The following is a 23,071-nucleotide window of genomic DNA, read 5'->3' as shown; positions in this document are numbered from 1 at the left end:
ACTGACAGACATTTTATTGTAAATCAAGGCGATGAACATACCGAATTAAATCCCATATATTCAGGAGTTCCGCAAGGTAGTGTACTGGGTCCAGTACTGTATCTTCTGTATACGGCTGATCTGCCCACCACAAAAATAACTACTGTGGCAACATATGCAGACGATACAGCAATCTTAGCATCCCATGAAGATCCAGTCACAGCATCAATGAACCTACAAACCCACCTGGAGCAAATACAATTATGGTTGAAGACATGGCGCATTAAAGCCAATGAATCAAAATCTACGCATATAACGTTTACCCTGCGTAGAAGAACATGCCCACCAGTAAATATCAATCATCGTCAACTCCCCCAAACAGAGCATGTTAAATATCTTGGTATGCATTTAGATCGACGCCTAACCTGGAAGAAGCACATACTCTCTAAACGGAAACAACTAGGACTAAAATTATATCAAATGTATTGGCTCATTGGGCGCAAATCCAAGTTATCATTAGATAACAAGGTATTGCTGTATGAGTCTATACTCAAGCCCATTTGGACATATGGAATTCAACTATGGGGTACCGCTAGCAAATCTAATATATCCATCATTCAACGGTTCCAAAATAAGGTGTTGCGTGCCATTGTTGATGCTCCGTACTATATTTCAAATAAAGTGATACAACGCGATATTCCTCTAGAACCTATAACGAGTGTAATTCAACGTGTTTGTGTGAAGTACTTCGAAAGAGTGTCAGTGCATCCCAATGTACTCGCTAATCAGCTAAATATGCGATGTGATAGTGAAGTGCGTAGACTAAAACGTTTAACACCACCTGATCTGATTACTGGACATATGTAGAGTTTAGAATATATATATATATATATATATATATATATATATATATAGCATTAGAATAAGTATAATTAATTAAGATAATATTTTATACAGAAGATTGCTTAATGAAGTGATTTTCTACATGCCATGTATATATAATATAAACAGAAGAAATACTTATTGCCAATAGGGCAGATTGTGGACTCACGAAGAGTAATAAAAAAAAAAAAAATTTATTTAAGTGCGCATATGTTCAATTGTCTTTTTCAAACATTTTCTCTAGGGAAAAATCTGTAAAAATTAAGTTCATTGTAATTGAATGAGAATGATATAGAAATAGGAGAAACACGTTTTACATTAGTTGGTAATACCAATCAAATATATAAATATTCTTAAACACCATCAATAATATAATTTATGTTATTATTATTGGAACAAATGCGCTAAAATAAAGGAAAATATAGTTATTTGTATAAATATACCTTGAATTTATAACAATAAATACAAATGAATTAAAATATTCACCAGTTAGTGTTGGGTTTTGCCCGTACCTCTTTCACATTTAAACGTTAACAAACGAATTATCAGTGGTTTTTCTTTTAATAGTAAATAAATTTGTAATGTTTTACAGAGTGCTGTATTTTATAGGATTTCGTGATGTGCATTTATCAATTTTAATCAGTTCGCTTTACTCAACTTAAAGGTGTACGTGCAGCTGGTAAAAGAATTTTACTTAACATTGGTATTTGCTATTACACATTTTATTGTCTACTGCAAAAGAAGCTACACCAACATCAAGAGATAGTGAGGAATTAGAATATGAGTTAAATTATGCCTTTAGTTAATTGGAACAGAAATGCTGTAGATTTTATAGAATTAGTAATGAAACAAATGAGAGTTGCTTCGATGAATATGTAAGTGAATTAAGCCCGGAAACAGAAATAAATGGGTTCGATGCAACCATGAAAGAGCTGAAGTATTCGCAGAACATTCAGCTAACATATTCTAACCGAATGATATATAATCTACGAAAGGCAAAAATTCTATTTATTAGCCCAATGTAGGTGAAAAAGTGATTTCTCCAATAGAAGTTACCACATAAATTGATAACCTCACCTGTTTGAGACTGAAGCATGTTCCGGAATGTTTTAAAGTTGCTTGAATAATGGTCAAAGAACCTGCGATACCAAAATTATGAACTGCTATTAAAACGTATTAAACCAGATTTCCAGTTTGGATTTCGAAATCACCACTCGACAATCGCACAGAGCAGTTGTTGAAAGAGCATTCGAAGAACAGAAATATTACAGATTATAAAATTTAGAGTCTCGCGTGAACGGACATTCTACATATGTAAACCTATTTTGGATGGAGTTCTCTAGGATATTGACTTGAAACCAGTCCTGTATCTACTCTATACCGCTGAAATCCTAACAACAAATGAAATAGTCTTGTCTAAGGCTGTAGAAAAAGTACATATAGCAATCAACAAGATCTATGAATAAACTAAAGACTGAAAAATACAGATTATTAACTCCAAATTTCCGTGTTAATTTTGCATTGCGGCGAAATAATAGAGACGTAATTATATCACTCAATGGATGCCCGATTCCTCAAACAGGATCAGCTAGGGGGGCTAGGATCAGTTTAATTTGTCAAATACATACTGATGTATTAATCTCGTAATCGCCTTGCTTGTTTATTAATACAAGTACAACAAAACAATAGTAATATAGATCCTTCTAATTTTTATCAAAATACCAATGATAGCCATGGTCTGTACTTTTGTTGGATTCGTTCGGACCCACGATTACAATAAAGTTTATAAAAATATTTTTAGGACTCCAAGAAATAAATAAGGAATTCACTAAAATGTAAAAAATAATCAAACTTAGACTTTTACACAAAAGAAAAAACGTTTTAAAATAAAATATGTACCTTTTTGTGTTTATCACAAAATATTATATTATTATTTTTGTATTGTCTGAGGGCTTGGTATCGATTTTAAACTAATTTTTATTTAGTTTTTACAATAACTATTACGTACATATTTTATTTTAAAACGTTTTTTTGTGTTAAAAATGTAAGTTTGATTATTATTTACATTTTAGTGAGTTCCTTATTTAATTTTTAAAGTCGGTTGAATTTTTTGTTAAAAATATTTTAATTTTCTTCTTTTAGTGTTAGATATTTACTCAATAAATTACGCAATTATTTTATTAAGTATTACATTGGACAGCCTAATTAAAAGTGCAGCCCTTATGAGGAAAAATAGCAGTAAAGAATCGATGATTAAAAATAAGGAACGCCTCAGGACCCGGGGTCCGCTACATAGTCTAGGTGATCTGACAAATTTTCCAACCAAACCAGAACAAAAAAAATTTGCTGCCCTCGTTGAGAATCTAAACCGCGACCTCTGCGTATGAGTATAAGGTTCTAATCGATACACCATTCAAACCGTTGTTTTTTTATTTCAACCCCGTCTCATATCATAAGGTTAGTGCTTAAAAAGCAAACTGAATGGTTTGTACACTAAATTACTTGCGATTTTTCGTCATATCGGCTCAGTAAGTGAGTTGAGCGTTTCCCTCGATTTCTCCCCCTGTCCCAACAGATCCTGATTTGCTTCCAATGAGACCACCTCGGAAGTATACTGTTTCGAATAAAAGAATAATTTTGAGAATCGGTCCATAATCCATGGAAAAATCGGCGAACATACATTAAAAAAATCATACAGCCGAACATAAAACCTCCTCCTTTTTCTAAGTCGATTAAAAAGAAGCAAATATTAGTTTTATTAAAAAATAAAACCGATAATTTATATATAACTTTTAAGTCTGATGTTTCCTCTACTGGTTTCGGACTTCGTTAACATCCAATCATCGCCGTTTCCATAAAAACAGTTAATGTCGCATATAAGAACGCGCCACTAATGTAGTCTAATATAGGAAACGCCGTCTTTTTTATATTTATCTTATTTTATCAACACTGAGATAGTAAAACCGTAGTAGGTTTATAGCATTAGGTCCGTAAACTTATCGATGGTTTCGGCTATGCCCGAGCCTTTTAAACACACTGTAAAATATATATTTTATGAATGAAATCGTGTGTTTATTTATATTTTCGGGAACGGAGCCCGGTCGAGGGTAAACAGTCGTGTTCGTAAATGATTGACATCGCCATCATGTCTACTTCTGAAGCTTATCAATCAGAAACGGATCCACGCTTAATAATCAGCTAGTAGTTTGTCAATAATTGATCAATTCGTAATTTATTACATTTTATTGATGCTAATAAAATTAAATTTGCTAATATTTGTATTTGTATTTGCTTGTAGCTCAAGGCGTGATAAAAAAAAGGTGAGTCAGATTGTAGTTCTTGAAAAGGCGACTTGAAATCTATTCCTGTTAGAAATGATTTCATGTGTGAATAAAACCTGAATCTGAGAATAACTGCTACAGCTATTATCATTATCTTGTTAAGTCCGTTTGGCATTCTTGCAAAAAAATAGCATTTCATTTGTCGCTTTTTTTAATAAACAGTAATTCATAAATTATATCGTAAAATATTATATATATTTAAAGAATAGAATTAAAAGATTTATATAAATGTGTTAATTTTCACATTTAAGTCGATACCAGCAATCTACCATGATAGTTTGAATAATAATCAAAGCGAATTACGTCAATATTCTGTATTTGTATCAATTATTTTGATTATTTACTTTATATATCCAAATCTTTAAAAATCAATAGTTAATTTAATGATTGTAAATAAATTCCTTTAATATATATTTTTAAATAAATAAAATATCAATCAATCAATTTCAATATCAAATATCAATTTCAAAATTGTTATGAGAATATAATTTTGGAGGTTAAATGATTGGTGTCTATAAATACTGAATAACTCAATTTAGCTTTCATGTAGCAAAATGTTAAATTCACCGAATTTAATAGCTAGACTAGTGTGGTTTAATAATTGTTTCACAAATAGATAAAAGGATTTAGAAAAAAGGTAATATATAATTGTTGGATTCTTTGGGTTATAAAGAACACTTCATTTTAAGATGTTAATAGTGAAATTAGTTTTATGGTTTAATAAACTTTGCTTTTGTAAAAAAAGGAATTGAATAATGATGCCAAATATCTTATCGTTTTTTAATAACATTTAGGAAATAACGATAATATATTATAAAAACATATACACCATATTGGAATTAAAAAAAAACAATAATGTATAATAATTGTTCATATTAAAACTTGAAGATTTATTGAAAGAAACTTTGGTATTCGAAAAGATTGAACGAAACTGAAGAGTGTTGATGAAAAGGAGTATATACTTAATATAATTTTGGGCGTTAAATAATTCGCGGCTGTGTATACTGAATAACTCAGTTTAGCTTTCACGTAGGAAAATGTCAAAACTACTGAATTTAATATGTAGGAATTTTCGTCGGGTCGGTCAGTCCGTCGAAATGTGTGGCGGCCGCTGCGATTATTTGTCAGAACACTCACTACTATTTTTGGAAGGGATTTGCACGAGAACTGAAAACACTGGTTGAAGAAATAGTGTTTATTTCAATGTTAAATGTTACGTGTGGTCGACGGGAGAATTGAAAGGATATTAGGTTAGGTAGAGGAGGTACGGTAGCGCTGTGGAAGTGGTACTATTACAAGGAGGAGAAAAGAAAAGGATGGAGAAAAGAAAAGAGAACGAGACGTCGCCTTTTATATGGTCTTTTATTGCCTCGAATTGGTACCATGGTACCAATTCACCGGCATTACCAACCTTTGTAGTTGTTGTTGGTGAATGTCGTGGTGGTCTAAAGGGTCGTGGCTGTCGCCACAAATAGCTAGGGTAGGTTGTTTAACAGTTGTTTCTCCGATAGAAAAAGGGACATAGAAATAAGGAAATGTACAATTCTTGGGTGCTTTGTGTTGTGTTCTTTAAAGAACACTTTACTTTAAATGGTGTTAATGGTGGAATTCATTTTATATTTTAATGTCACTTTGTCTTTGCAAACAAAGGAATAGAGTAATTATCACATATTTTTATCGAATGTTAATAACATTTAGAAAGCAACGATAAAATAATATAAAAATATAGATACTAAAATAAAATTAAGAAAAACAATAATGTATAATAATCTTTCATATTAAAATTTGAAGTTGTTGTTTTGACATATTAAAAACTTTCTCTATTGTTTAAAACATATTTTATATTTTTAAATATGTAAATGAAGTTCTACTTGTCGGTTATGTAATTATATTTTGAATTTTTATTACTAGTTTTTAAGATCCAATTATATAATATGATGCAGTTAACAATAATCATGTTATACAGAATACGTTATATATTAATATAAATTCCTGAACCAATATATTAGTATTGGAAACTATGGACTGTTTATTGACTACTTTTTACTACCAATTGTTTTAGTCGTGTACTTTTAGATACTATTTTTGGTTCTACTAGTTTGATCCGACTGATTTTTTACGTTCTAGCTCTGTCGTCATAGCCACGACCTTGACAAAAATATGTTAAACTTAGGATTATATAGATTTATTTGTAATATATATATTTTTATGATTTTTTGGCATTTGTTTGCTTGTAAATAGTATTATATTGTATATTAATACAACAGCATTTTGGAACGCTATTTTTCAAGATTGTTAATTTAATAGGGTAAAAGGATTCAAATTGTTGATGATAAATCGTAAAATACTTTTGACTGTTTTTATGGGAATAATAGGTAATATTTCGATTACTCTCTCGATTTTTGTATATTTGTATAAAATATTTCCGTTCAATAATAAATAAAGCATTTACTTTATTTAACAAACCTCTAGTAGTTATTGTGCGATCATTTTAATTATTTCCTGAATTAGTTTTTTTTCTAACAGGTCAATTTAAAAGTCCCCATCCTACCATAGTAAAATACATTTTTTGGCAATTTTTTTTAATCACCATAATTTCCTTCAAGGGTAATACATTGATTATAGCGACCCTGCCACTTTTCGATACCATTTTTGCAGTACGATTTAGCTTTTGCTCCAAAATAGGCAAGGAGGAAGCAATTCGAAGCCCAATTCATCGTTTTCACCGACACGGTGTGATACGATGAATTGTCTTAGTGAAGCAGCACTTTCTTTTTCTACAAATACGACCGTTTTTTCGACGATTTCGTCCTTCAAACGGCCCAATAACGCTATGTAATATTCGCTGTTGATGGTTCCTCCTTTTTCAAGGTAGTCAATGAAAATTATTCAATGCATATCCCAAAATTCCAGACGTCATAACCTTGCAAGCCGACTGTGGCGTTTTTCCATGCTTTGAAGCGGGTTCATCGTATGTAATCCACTCGGATGACTGTCGATCAGACTTGGGGGTGAGGTGGTGGAGCCATGTTTCATCCATTGTCACATATTGATGCAAAAACTCAGGTTTATTACGCTTGATCCTTTTCAAACACTGCTTCGAATCATCAACTCGTCATTTTGTGTGTGGTCAAAAGTGAGCTCGCGCCGCACCCACCTTGCACAGAGCTTTCTCATACCCAATTATTCGTGAATGATATGATGTATACGTTCAGTTGATATCTCTACAGTGTCTGCAATTGGCGTACCTCAAGGTTCCCCGCAGAATATCGACACCGCAATAATTCCATGGCTGGATTACGTTACGTACCTAGGTCTCCACTTTGACCGACGGTTCGGTTGGCATTCCCAAATCCAGAAAGGTTCGGGGATAGCAAACCTGCTATCTTCTCTTATCTGCCCTTCAAGCAGACTTTCCGTCTCTAACAAGTTCTTATTTTACAAGATGTTAATTCGGCTCGTACTCTTCTACGGATCAAATGTCTACTTCAAGTTTGTTACACCCAAGCAGGTCAAACGGCTTGAAGTTTTCCAAAATAAGCTCCTCGTGAAGATATGTACATCTCCGTCTCGTTTGTACTACCGTTGGAAAATTTAAACACATATAAAATTAACTGCTCCAAGCAATTATCTCCATTCTTTCCTCCCTCGCAATTTATACAGGAAAGGTTTCGTTCATCTTCGTCTGACATTATGAATTGAAAAAAAAAACAGTCCAACCGTGCATTTGACTGAAAATAGTAATTACTATTTGCAACAGTCGAAACAGTTGATGGTTCCTAACGCTACAATATATGTTTTTTAGAAAGCGTATATTGATTTTATTTATTGAAAACCAAGAATTAGTATTGAATAAAACATTGATTGACGAAATTAAAATGATGGTTATGATAGTTAACGAAAAATTAGAGCATTTATGCAATAAAGCAGCTGTATTTTGGCGTGGACCGGAAAGAGACAATTAAAATGACACATTTGCTTAACTTCGTCTCGTAACCTCTCGCTATTGTTAAAATGAACAATAATACTCTGTCATTGTTGGATGAATTGAAAGATTACGCGGCGTAAAATTTGCCTTACCTAAAACATCCTGACGATTTTATTGTTTGTCGGTTTGTTGTTGCTTGATATATATTTTTTAGTTATGCTGTATGCTTTGTGCTGCGGCTATTTTATCATGTTAAATATTTGTCGATTGCTTAAAAAATATTTTCTAATTTTAAATATGCAAATGACGTTCTACTTGTCGGTTATGTATATCTATGTCAATACTTACGCCCATTTGGGCCTATGGTATTGAATTGTGGTATACAACTAGCAAATCTAACATAGCTATCCTCCAAAGGTTCCAGAATAAAGTGTTGGGAGTTATGACAACAAACTGATTCAGCGCGATATCTCCATAGAACCCATAACGAGTGTGATTCGAAGTCCTAGTTCGAGTATTCCCAAAGTGCATCCCATTGCACTCGCCAAACAGTTAAATGTGCGTGATAACAATGTAGTGCATAGGCTCAAACGCAAACTTCTATACGAACTGATTAATGCGCACATACTGTGAGTTTTAATGATCACTAGAACAAGTTAGAATGGTCTTTAGAGTAAGTTAGGATAGACTTTAAAATAAGTTAGAATGATATCTAGAATAAGATTTAGATTATCAGTTTTACAGCAGATCACTTACTGTAGCGATCTTCTACATGTCAGGATAATTATATTGTAGGAAGAAAATCGTTTATAATACTTATTACCCACGGGCAGATTGTTAAATTTCTAAGAGATAAATAAAAGATATGTGTTTCTGTTTTGTTTGTTGATACCAGTTTTTCAAATCTTATTAAATAACATGATGCAGTTAATTAGGAATATCATATTTTGTTCCAATAGGAGGCTGTTCTAATTGCAGAATCTTACTGTTTTCAGTAAATATTCGCAAAACATTCGAACAATTCGACAGTAAGAAAAGTAGTTGAATCCCAAATATTTTTAACGTATTTTAATATTTAGAAAGCAAATGCAATATAATGTAGCGATCTTGAGGCATGTCGAATTATACATGGTGGAATAACGGTTTACAAAATACCTAGAAATATAATCCCAGATGTTGAACACGGGCGGGGTGCCAGCATCGCCAACTGGAACACGATAACAAATAGCTGGCAACACCGAGATCTTATCTGGAATGTTATTGAAGAGTATTTCCATCATTCAGTAACTGATCAGCATTAAATTCAGACGTGCCACCATCCACTTCCCAAGCCTCGTCACCAGGTAAAACCGCTGCCATCCGTTTTATATAATTGTATTTTTCACATTTTTATCTTACTTCAATAAATAACTATCATATAATGTAAACACCACTGTTTGATTTCATTTTACCTCCATTCACTGACATATCAAATACCCTTAAATAATATAAAAAATATAGATTCCATAATAGAATTTAAAAAAAAACAGAAAACATTATAATATTCCTTCATATTCAAATTCAATGAATGATTGTAAAAATCTTTGATATTCAAAAGATTTGAACGACATAAAAATGGTTGATTAGAAACAGTATTTACCTAATGATTGCTAAGATAGCTTAAAATAATCTTCACTGAAAATTACTTCATAGTAAAAACTAAACATAATATTATAAATAATAATAAAAATATATTATAATAAAAAAAATATAAAGCTTATATCGTCAAGATCACAGATGAGACTAGCAACGATTGAAACAGTCGAATAAACCAGTCCCGAATCGTTCGTTCGAGTATTACACTTCAATGTTGAAAAAACAATCAATTACTAAATATTGGACAGTCGATTTAATTCCAAGTTCTCAAGTATTTATTATATCTGATGTGCTATATGTTATATCGTGCGATCAATACATCATATGTCGCTTAAAAGAAATTGTGATTGAGTAAAACCATTTGAGATGCCAAGAGTGAAGTGTAGCCATTTTTTTCATTAACATAACCTAGTTTCAAAGTAAATTAAGAGTGTCTGCTCTAAAGACTAACTAAAAAGTGCTTTTATGACGCACATCAGGTTGTAAGGCCATCAAGGCGGATTGAGATTTCTGTAAATTAACCTAGTCTACTAGAATCTGACCAGAAGCTTACAATTTAGGGTGTATGACCACCAAATATAGATCGTATTAGCTCAGTGCTCAGCCGTGGGCTGTTGGAAGTTGAAGATAACCAAAAGCAAAAAAGAAATATAAATAATGTAACCGTTTAAATAGAGTTTAATGCAATTTTATGGAGGATTTTATTTAGAAAATATTTGATTCTAACATTAGTAGTATTTAAATAATTAAAAAAAAATAAAATGCCTTTTCTATTTCCCTCTAAAAATATTTGACGCTCGACTCGATCTCTAGTGATAAAGCCGAGCAAACTGTCAAATTTTTATATATGGGAGACGGTGTTCTCTATATTTTGTGATGCTTAAGTGCATAAGTTGCCTTTTACGGTTTGCAAATTAGAGAAGTTTGTAATTTCTGCGAAAACGCATATCTATAGTCGGTTCAAAGTTATTTTGAACGTACGCCATTTAAACTAGTGACATCAAAACATCGCAATATTGCCGCATCAACTCTGAGTTTTAGTTCAGCTTGACATTGACATACCACAAAATTCTAATCTAAATAAAATAATTGAACAAAAATGTTATCAAATATAATTTATTTTACCATTATAGTACATCTAAAAACTACAGTTAAGTACAGGTACAATAGTTTATAGGTTACAGTTATAACCTCTTTTCACTATTACTTTCAGGAATTTTGCATACGTCTGAAAATCGGACGACTTGACAGGCTCATTCGGTTACGTGTTCGAACTAATCAGACAGCATTGTGTCTCTTTTTAATTAGAATAAAATGAGAAGGAAAATATTGTCTGATTCTAAAACCAATTTACAAATTGCCGCAGGTAATACATATATGTAATTGTTAGTTTCTACTATTAATATTTCAAACATTATCGTTAACGTTAACATTAAAATTTCAAACGTTAGCGTTCAAATTTACCATGTGATTCTACTACTATTACTAGTTCTTTATTCTTATAATTATATTATGTAAATATTAATCGAATTGAACGTGAACGTAATATTAAATATATTGTTCAAAGTAAAGTCGATTCAAATCGGACCGTTGTAAACAAACAAATCGATAAAGGTCGTACCAAACCTAAACGTAAACGAACTACTTCCTAATTTATAATACAATCTACGTCCTACTCACATTTCTCTTTGCTCGATAATAATTTACACTGTTAAACACGTGCCAACACAGGAAATCTTCAATTTTTCCAAGCCTGCTTATAAGAATCGTTTAACTCCAATTAGTTATAAATTAGTGTTTTTATGTTGTTCCAAGCTCGAAATGATGCAGTTGCAACTTACAAGTAGAATTATTGAAGTTGCATACCCCAGTTGCATAAAATATGTTTAATTAAATAAAAAAAAAACAGAAACCTTTTAAGTTGAAAAATAAACGTTTATTTTAACGATATTAGATCGTCCGTACTACAATTAATTTGTGACCCGCATTATAATTAATCAGTTATATATGTTAGTGTGTCTTCAACGTTTGTCTGAGAGTGAATACAGTGTCAGAAATTTATGGACAGTCTTAACATTTATACAATATTATGTTATAATTGCCAGGTGTACCGGAAAGTTATTACCGGATTTTTCGGGGCATTTATTCAAAGTATTGGTCATTTCATTCTAAACATCTTGGCCATTTTTCAGGCAATTTATCTCAAGAAACTGTTTATTCCTTGAGCAAATCCATTCAACGAACCCTTTTCTAATTTCTGCAAAATTGGCAAAGTGCTGCTCTACAGGCGCGTGTCCTGTTGATGGGAAAAGTTGATAGTCAGACGAGGCAATGTTTAAAAAGTACGGCTTTATAGTTTGCTCTATGAGACGGCACATTATTAGGCTGTAAAATCGGTTTGCCGTGTCTTCGTACTCACTCATTCAAAGTATTGGTCATTTCATTCTAAACATCTTGGCCATTTTTCAGGCAATTTATCTCAAGAAACTGTTTGTTCTTTGAGCAAATCCATTCAACGAACCCTTTTCTAATTTCTGCAAAATTGGCAAAGTGCTGCTCTACAGGCGCGTGTCCTGTTGATGGGAAAAGTTGATAGTCAGACGAGGCAATGTTTAAAAAGTACGGCTTTATAGTTTGCTCTATGAGACGGCACATTATTAGGCTGTAAAATCGGTTTGCCGTGTCTTCGTACTCACTCATTCAAAGTATTGGTCATTTCATTCTAAACATCTTGGCCATTTTTCAGGCAATTTATCTCAAGAAACTGTTTGTTCTTTGAGCAAATCCATTCAACGGACCCTTTTCTAATTTCTGCAAAATTGACAAAGTGCTGCTCTACAGGCGCATGTCCTGTTGATGGGAAAAGTTGATAGTCAGGCGAGGCAAGGTTTGAAAAGTACGGCTTTATAGTTTGCTCTATGAGACGGCACATTATTAGGCTGTAAAATCGGTTTGCCGTGTCTTCGTACTCACTCATTCAAAGTATTGGTCATTTCATTCTAAACATCTTGGCCATTTTTCAGGCAATTTATCTCAAGAAACTGTTTGTTCTTTGAACAAATCCATTCCACGAACCCTTTTCTAATTTCTGCAAAATTGGCAAAGTGCTGCTCTACAGGCGCGTGTCCTGTTGATGGGAAAAGTTGATAGTCAGACGAAGCAATGTTTAAAAAGTACGGCTTTATAGTTTGCTCTATGAGACGGCACATTATTAGGCTGTAAAATCGGTTTGCCGTGTCTTCGTACTCACTCAGGACGTTTTTCTATGAATGCATCATTATTGTAGCGACCTTTAGATGTCTTGAATTTTTCCGCAATTCCATAGATCATCTCGAAGCGTTGTACATACCTGAAGTTAGCACCCGCGGCGACGTGGCTACAAGTGGTACTGACAGAGGATACGGTGTGGCAACCAGACGACAGTAAAGAACCTATCTATCCATGCGTATTTATGGAACCCTTTCCCCCGCCGGATCCTAATTTGGGTCCAATGGGACTCGTAAGTGCACTCTTTCGAATAAAAAATTGAATTTTGATAATCGGTGTATAATTGACGGAGAACATACAGACGTAATATAGAACCTCCTATTCTTTTGAAGTCGGTTAAAAATGTAAGTTTTAAACCATTCCTTAAGCAATACATAACGGCGTACGTGATAAAATGTTAAGTTATATAAGATAATGATAAGATATAATATATTATATGATGCTTTTCGTTTTTTGCACTAAATTTTATTTAATAAATTTGACTTATTTCATTCTTATTGGCCAATGAGAAGTGAAAGAAGAAGAAAAAGTGAAAAAAAGAGAGGTGAAAGTATGACGTTGTAAACTCCGTTTAAGAAATAATCAAATATCTTAATTATTCGTATTGTGACCTAGTTATTGAATAAACATTTTTCTCCAGAGACACCAATTCAGTTGTATTGGAGTGTGTCACTGTTACTCCATGACTATACATTGTAAAGTATACAACTGGAATGATAAAAAACGATATTTTTTCCAGTGGACGCCCAAAAGAGTTTGTTACCGACAAAAACATTACAAAAATTCATATAACGAATTTGAATGACCGTAAATTGAAACTGAATGAAATAGCAGACACTCTAAAGATATCAACTGAACGTGTACATCATATCATTCGCGAATATTTGGGTATGAGAAAGTTCTGTGCAAAGTGGGTGCCGCGCGAGCTCACCTTTGACCAAGAACAACGACGAGTTGATAATTCGGAGCAGTGTTTCAAGATGACCAAGCGTAATAAACCCAAGTTTTTGCATCGATATGTGTCAATGGATGAAACATGGTTCCATCATTTCACTCCGAAGTCCAACCGACAGTTATTCGAATGGACTGCACACCATAAACCCGCCCCAAAGCGTGGGAAAACGCAACGGTCGGCTAGCGTTATTGAACTGTTTGAAGGACGAAATCGCCGAAAAAAGGCCGCATTTGAAGAAAAAGAAAGTGCTGCTTCACTAAGACAGTGCACCGTGTCACAAGTCATTTAAAACGATAGCAAAAATCCATGAATTGGGCTTCGAATTGCCCCTCATCCACCATATTCTCCAGGTCTACCCCTCAGCGACTATTTCCTGTTCTCAGATCTCAAAAGAATGCTCGCTGGGAAGAAATTTTTCTCGAATGAAGAGGTGGTCGCCGAAACAAATTGCACTACAAACAAACAAACAAATTGCACTACAAAATGGTATCGAAAAGTTGGACGGTCGCTATAATCAGTGTTTCACCCTTGAAGGGAATTATATTGAATAAAAAAAATTAATTTTGCTAAAATAATGTGTTTTACTCTGGTAGGCCGGCGACTTTTCAATTGGCCTGTTAAATACAATATATTTTTCATTTTTTATTGTTATTCTAACTCTGAGGCAAAACATAACCTGAATCAATCCACAACTTTCTTTGGGAAACTGATATTCAACTTATTTTAGAAAGAAAATAAACAAGATAGCACCGTATTGAACCATAAAACTCCCCTATCTGCCTACTGGTTTTGACTGAAGTTTTTTTTCTAATGGTTTGCTTAAAAACGCGTAACCTGATAACTTATTTATATTATTTCCAGATTAGGACCTTAAATGTCTTCAAAAATTCATGATAAGTGGCGGTTCGGACTCATCCAGATCGTCCCCAGAAAAAAAGTATCAGTTACTGTTAGTATTGATGGATATTTTAAGGGTTCGCTTCATTCTACTCAAGATACATTCGATCGGGTCGCCAGTAAAAACAAATGAGTTGTATTTCGGGCGATTAAGCGTGAAAGTCGTTGGAGAATATCGATTGGTTGAGGTAAGACAATTATATATCGGTGTTGCAACGTCCTTGACTTTTTCTAACCAGAAATATTTACAAATTTCTTAATACAGTATAAGGTTTTTGTTGTTGGCTATTTAACATACATTATTATGATGCAAAACAAGCTATTTATCATAATATTAATTATTAATAGTATTAATTGTAAATAGTATTAATTATAAATAATAATTTTTTTAATAATAATTATATAATTAGTATTTTGTTGTTGTTGATAATTGAATATACATTATTATAATGTAAAAAATGCGGTTTTTATAATAATATTAATTATTAATAGTATTTATTATAAATAATAATAATTGTTATTAATAATTGAATGATTAGTAATATTTTGTAGTTGGTAATTGAATATACATTATTATAATGTTAAATATTGTGCTATTTACAATAATATTAATTATTCATAGTATTAATTGTAAATAGTATTAATTATAAATAATAATTTTTTTATTAATAATTATATAACTAGTATTTTGTTGTTTTTGATAATTGAATATATATTATTATAATGTAAAAAATGCGGTTTTTATAATAATATTAATTATTAATAGTATTTATTATAAATAATAATAATTGTTATTAATAATTGAATGATTAGTAATATTTTATAGTTGGTAATTGAATATACATTATTATAATGTTAAATATTGTGCTATTTACAATAATATTAATTATTCATAGTATTAATTGTAAATAGTATTAATTATAAATAATAATAATTGTTTATTATAATTAAATAATTAGTAATTTGTTGTTGTTATTGGTAATGGAATATACATTATTATGTAAAATGTAAAAAATATGCTTTTTATAATAATATTAATTATTAATTGTATTAATTGTAAATAGTATTAATTACTAATAATAAAAGAACTTAGTATTCAACAAATTTTAAATATGTAACGTAAATATTATAATAATTTATAATTACCAATTTATTGTTACGTTAGGTTTTCATTCATTTTGGTTTCGTTCACACTTTTAAAAACAAATTAATTAATATAAATTTTAAACACTACCAACACTATAATAAATTATATACACTACGGTTTAAAAGTTTTGAAAAAATAACTGAATAAAAAAAATTACAATAAAACATAAGTTATGACTTATGTTAATCAAACCTTTGACTAAAATTTATTTAGTTATAGGTTAATTATAAGTTATTTTTATTATTTAGTTATTGTTCACAAATATTGCTCATTATATTTATTAACTTATTGAGTATTTGAACTCCAGTGTTGTCTATTCTCTTTATAAACACTCCCAGAATCGTGTGTTGAGCTTGATAAGACCGGTTCTTCAGATTTATATACGTTTATATATATATATTTATATATTAAGTTAATACTATACTAAATCGATAGCAGCGAAGTTTGACGATTGTATCATTATTTGCAACAGTTCTTTATATCGTTTCTGCTTTAGGAACCACTGACATAATTTTTTGTTCCTTCCGTTTGGGATCATTGTGTTGGTGAAAAAAAAATAAATTCGGTCAGTTATATTCCCACAGAATCGCATTTTCCTAACGTATATTCCAATATCCCTTTACATCTATAGTAGTTAAATAGGCATGGAGCTAAAAATGGAAAGTACAGTGGGTGCGATAGAAATTCCCTTCCAAGTGATTTAAGCACTTCCTTGACTGGTTTTGTGCGTAGTTGCGTTGTCATGCTGCAAATTCATTTTGCCATATCTTTGAGCATATTGTGGAAGTTTTTCGATCAATGCTTTTCGTTCTTTGTCTTGAAAACACCACCTTTAAATTTTAACGAAACTACGTTTTATATGTTCCTGTGGTTCCTTCCGTTGGTTGGAGTATGCCTTCTGTTATTTTAGCCGAATGTAAATTGTAATTTTAATATTAATTTCAATAGAATAAACTAGCATAGTATTAAATCATAACATTGCATACTTGGCTAATGAATGAATTGCTAAGAAATAGTAAAAACATTAAGTTATTTTAGAACAGGTTTTCAAAATGATCTCATCATTACTATACTAAATAATATTTTTTTATAACATCTTTATTAGATACGCTTAGTACAATCTTAATTATAAATTATTTTATTACTACATTTCATTTGTACTTGGATTAATTCACAAGCAAGACTAGTGCGAGAAAATACATCAATATGTATTCGTCATACTAAATAATAATGATAATAGTACTTAATAATATCACTACATAGTATAAAACAAAGTCGCCTTTTCTGTCCCTATATCCCTATGTGCGCTTAAATCTTTAAAACTACGCAACGGATTTTGATGCGGTTTTTTTCAATAGATAGAGAGTGATTCAAGAGGAAGGTTTATATGTATAATACATGCATAATATACTAGGCAACATTGCTAATTTTAGAGGTTTCTAACGTGATGTCGGAAATTAACCTATTTTTTTAGGCTTATTTAGCAATTAGCAAAAACGCTGCCTAACCCCACGAGTTAGATCAAATTAATGTACTACAGTATTGTACACCATAAAAAGGTCTACAAAAAAGTCCGCGATGGTATATGTTTATCTTTTAGGGATAACCCACATTAACCATTTTTATTGTTTACTTTTTGCGTGAGAAAATGGTTTATTTACGAAGCTATTTTAAGCAATACGGCATTAATCCTTATCGAATTAAGTACCTTAAATACAGTGTGCAATTAATATAGATCAATATGCTTCCTTACAGCATGTAAATTAAACAAATATTTTCGGAGATATTACAAATTTAAAATTTGCGTTTAAAAATGTGTAATGTAATAAAAATTGTATGAATTTAGATATTCCAAAGATAGCAGGAAATCTTCATAGTAAATATAGGGGAAGAGGAATTGTTTTACTCCAAATTTAATGCGTGCAGGCCAAGGGCAGTAATGAATGAACCAAAAATACTGGATCGATTTTAATCATGTTTTCATTGAGTGACATAGGCATATATATTTTATGCCCGTGCAAAGTCGGAGCGGGCCGCTATGTTTTTATTACAATGTTCATATTTTTTCTGTAGTGTATTTAATTTAGTATCAGCATTGCACCCGTGCGAAGCCGGAGCGGGTCCCTAGTTTATTAATAATATTAAAATAATTGAATTAATTAATTAAACAATGCAATATAAATATTATCTATTACTTGATTATTTGGGCGCATAATTTATGTTACAATATAGTAGTAAGTAAACAAAACATGTCGATCTTTCGATGACATGATCGATTTTAGAAGTGGGTATTATATTAGTTTTATTCATTATTATTTTAATTTTTTTAAGCTGGACCTGAACTAGTGAATTCTAAATAGCTTTGTTCATCGATTGCCCACAGGTAACACTCTCTGGATAAGAGAGTAATAAGCGTCAATAATCAAGATCTTAGAAAGACAAAATCTAATGAAGCCTAAATAATTATGCCACATTATTAAACCCTTAACGGGATTCTAACACGAACGTTTTAGTAGTGAAACGAGCGATATAAAATATCGTTGTTATCGCTGACCTTCATAGTTTAATGCAAGGGTTCGTGACTGCATATTATCGTTAATAGAGCTTGTCTGGGTGTAAATCGGCTGAAGTGGCAAAGTCAAGAAAACATGCATAAAAATAGCTAAATATGCACAAAAATGAAGTTTAAAAAAACATTACGTAACACTAGTAAATATCATGATGACGAATCCATTTCAATTTCTATTCGACCGAATAATTAAGGTTAGAGTAGAAAGCGTATATCGAGTTTCATTAATTCTACTTGCAACTGACTAATTTAGTGATAATGGTAGTAGAATGTAAAATAATGTAATATATACACTACGCAGATCGTTTTTGATAGAAACCTTAGATATAATTATAAGGAAATATTAGCGTTTGGAACTATCGACTAAAAACGGCTATCGATTGTTTAGTAATTGATTACTTCTTACCATTGCCTCTTTCATATTTTCGGTTCGACTGATTTTGACTACTTTTTTAATAAATAATTACGTGATTTATTGAATAAATATCTTACACTATAAACTATAAAGGGAAAAATAAAATATTTTTAACAAAAATGAAGTCCCGAGGGGACATATTACCTAAAATGAAGATTTTGGGCAGCTGAATAGCACTCTTTTAGCTCAGGTGACATTGGCAAGGAAATTGATCTGATTGATGAAGATACATATTGTCAACTGTCAAGATTTGGGGTATTTGGATGGCAATCTTGTAGCTCAAACGGTATTGGCAAGATAATCCATTTATTTTATGGGGTTTTAGTGTGTACCCTTTAGGTAATTCCATATAACCCAAGTTATGTGGGTATAATGTAGCATTTTCTAATATAGAAATAATTTTGGGTATTTTTTGGAACGTTATTTACCTTTCTTGCTTTAGCTAATTAAAGGCGTAAAACTTTTAAAAATTTTCCCACAGTACGTATTAACGCACCCCAGTCATTAGAAGGATTTGTGTTCGCACTAACATTGGGTGTCCTATCTAAATAACCTAAACATACCTAAATCGTTCTTCTTTTTACGTTTGGTTCGGATTATCGCTTACTTAGGCCAACAACGCATACCTTTTATGTTGCATTTTCAGTGGTATCGATTCCCAGAAATCGAATAGAAGAATCGAGGACATAAAAATGTAATATAGTTAGGAATGTTATGTGTTGTTTATGATGTCTTTTTTTTGAAATCAGGATACTTTTCCATTTAGCGTTTAGCTATTTTAATGTATGTTCACCGATTTCTTCGTCAATTATGGACCGATTTACAAAATTCTTCTTTTATTGGAAAGAGCGCCCTTCCGAGATCTCAGAGTCTCATTGGAGCCAAGTTTGTTCAGAGGGGGGAGTTAAGTGGGTTAAATTGAGGGAAAACCTTAAATGTCAAAAGCACGTACACTGTTTTCACATATTTTTTAACTAAAATGATCAGATATTTGTATATAATGTTATTGCTGGAATGACGTGATGAAAATCGGAAGTAATTCAGTGTAAAAGCCATTCAGTTCGCTTTTTAAGTAGTAACAATATTATATGAGAAGTCATAGAAACACAGTAGGTAACTGTTTCTATGGTATAGTAGTTAGAATGTTAAGTTCACACGCGGAGGGGAGGTCGCGTGTTCGATTCCGATCAGAGATCAGTAACTTTCTTTTTTCTAGTTCGGTTGGAACATTTCTGAAATCACCTAAACTATGTAGCGGACCCCAGTGCCTGAAACATTCCTTATTTTCAATCATTACTTCTTTGTTCCTATTTTTCCATTGCTATCCATTGTAATACTTAATAAAATAACTGCTTAATTTATTAAGTTTTTAGTGTTAGATACTAAAAAGAGAGAAATAACATATTTTTACAAAAAAAATTGGACCGACTTCACATTTTAGTGAGTTTCTTATTTATTTTTTGAAGTCGGTTCAATTTTTTTTTTGGAAAAATATTCTATATAAACTATAATTTAAACCTCTCTCGTTCAATAGATGAAATAGATCAATCATAAAATTCGATATGGACCAACTTGGAAATGTTTTTTTGTAATGATTAACTTTATAACGTTTTTGTATATTTTTTGTGAGATATCTAGTTTTGAGCAAATTTTGATCTTAGTTTGAAAACTTAACTTAATTACTTTTAAAACTGTTCTTTGAAAAAGTTTTTCAGAATAGTTTAAAACGTTTTATAAATAATAATTTGACATAGGAGCTCAAATTTGCCCAAAAAACGAAGAGCAAAACCATCATTGTAGATTGTTATACGTTGCAACTGATTTATTTAAAATTAGCATTGAATAAAAACGACTGTTTTAACAAAAACGCGGGCAAATTAATTTGCAATATTCAACCGAACGCAGCGAAATCCGTGAGAACCTACATGGAAAAGTTTATGTGGGAAAAACCACCCACCCGACTATTTTTTATGACTTCTTTTTCTGATTACTATGAATACGTTTGTAGGTAGATGTAGATTCTTTCTTAAAAGTAGGGAAAATGGAGGGACTAGTCATGGACGTTAATGTAAAAATATATAGTTCTTTACATATCCTAAATCTCTGACAAAATTATTTATTTATATAGACAATATATTAAGTAAAATTTCGGTAAAAATAACATCATTTTCACAGAGATCTTGTGTTTATAATTTATTTTGGTACATTTTTTAGTTCTTCTAAGTTGATTTAGTTGTAAGGCGATATTTCAATTTTTCTCTAATATAATGTAGTTAAAGCTTCATGATCAAGGTATTTAGCAACATATCTTTTTAGTACAAAACTGAAATATCACTTAACGTTGTTAATATAATAACATTTTAAATACTGTTAATGACACTTTTGCTCCACATATTTGATTTTTTATCATCATGTTAACACATAATATAATGGTTTAAATTAATGAACTTTCAAAGTGTATACATCATAGTTTTTCTTTAGCTCCTTTAAAGCTTATAATATAAACACCGTGATATTTATGTCATGCTATACTGTATAACTTCATACACTATTATGTGCTTGCATGTATAATGATTATTTTTTCACTATAAAAAAGCATTTATTGAAAACAATCGGTACAATATATATTAATCTAAATATTTTCCATGATTTTATGCAACTTTTTCCTTTTATTTATGCATAACAAGCAATTAGCATGATATGCATTTTCTCCCTTTTCGGATTATTTCCATTGCATGTAAACGTTTGGAATCAGTTGATGCACCAACAACTAGTTTATCTGAAGATTTCTTAAGAATTTAAGTTCAAATTCCATCCAATAAGTATTGCAGTTCATTAAGCTCGAACTTTTTTGATTCTCTAAACTGTTCTGCGCCATAAACATCGAAATCACCAGTTTCAAAAGTTTGAGAAATTAAATCAACAATTGGGATATAGGTCTCACCAAGTTTATTAAACATCGAAAATGCTACTTCGAGAATTATTATTTTATGTAAATAAATATGAAAACTCGTATAGTATAATAGGTTTAATAGGTTAGGTTGTTTACTTTTTCACCAATATATATCGTTGGTTAAAGTACATGCAATGAAAGTAAAATACATTACTCAGATATACAATTGTTAATTATCTGGATTAGGCTTTCGGGGGATACCACTTCATACAAAAACGCGCCTAGAAACCGATACTGGTGTGGAAAAAAGCTAAATATTGTAGTTTTAAGTTCTTCGATAATAAATGTATTTCATGTACTATAATGTTAAAATAAATTGTATTTAATAGAATATTCGTTGAATAATTTTATTTATATTTAAATTTTGTTATATGTCAGAGCCAAAATGTACTAAAACTAAGAGTTGATGCGGCAACATTGCGACGCATTGACAGTCCTCCCGTGTCACTGCTATTTTGAATTGACTATATATCGTCTTGACGACATGCAAATAGTGAATGTGCAAAAGTATATGTACGCGGGATGAATAATACAAGAAAATAAGTGGAGTTGATGGTTACATATTTTAAAGAATGACAATACAGTACTATAAAAGCAAAAATTTGGTTAGGAACTAAATATGTGGTAAATTTTTATATCATTTTGAATTTCAGAGCTCATGCTATAGATGGAATTAAGTTGAACTCAAAAATTATATAAATATGATCAACAATACAACTTTTCCTGGTTCTCTCTGAAATCGTCAACATCAATGGAATGAGATATCAAAATTCTATGACAAAGTAGATTTTTTCTATGGAATGTAGTGACCGGATTATTATGATTAAATGTACTCCTCTGGGCATTGGGATGTTAAATCTTAGAATTTTCAGAATAACAATATAATTCATTACTACCGGCATTGATGAATCACTGCCCCAATCACACTAACACGAGGAGAACTATATTTTTTAAAAAATAATGTTATGCGTCGTCATATAACCAATATCAATCCGATTACTAATAATAGGCATACATTATGAATTAAGGTTCTAATTTTGATATTTCTATAAATATAATTACAGTATAATAGTTTTTAGTTAATATAACATTAAACATATAAA

General features: G+C 31.2%; 1 protein-coding gene across 2 annotated transcripts in view; it reads right to left on the bottom strand.

Annotated features, from left to right (window-relative positions):
• LOC143200636 (phospholipid phosphatase 1) overlaps window positions 1-23,071 on the bottom strand; it is a 140,155-nt gene that overhangs the window by 94,303 nt on the left and 22,781 nt on the right. The window lies entirely within an intron of this gene.

Source organism: Rhynchophorus ferrugineus, unplaced genomic scaffold, assembly GCF_030347505.1.
Source record: "Rhynchophorus ferrugineus isolate W39M unplaced genomic scaffold, kcgeb_rfMv2 rfM8, whole genome shotgun sequence".
NCBI classification, from domain to species: Eukaryota; Metazoa; Arthropoda; class Insecta; order Coleoptera; family Curculionidae; genus Rhynchophorus; species Rhynchophorus ferrugineus.
The sequence above is the reverse complement of the archived record's forward strand: the minus strand, read 5'-3'. Positions and strand labels throughout refer to the sequence as shown.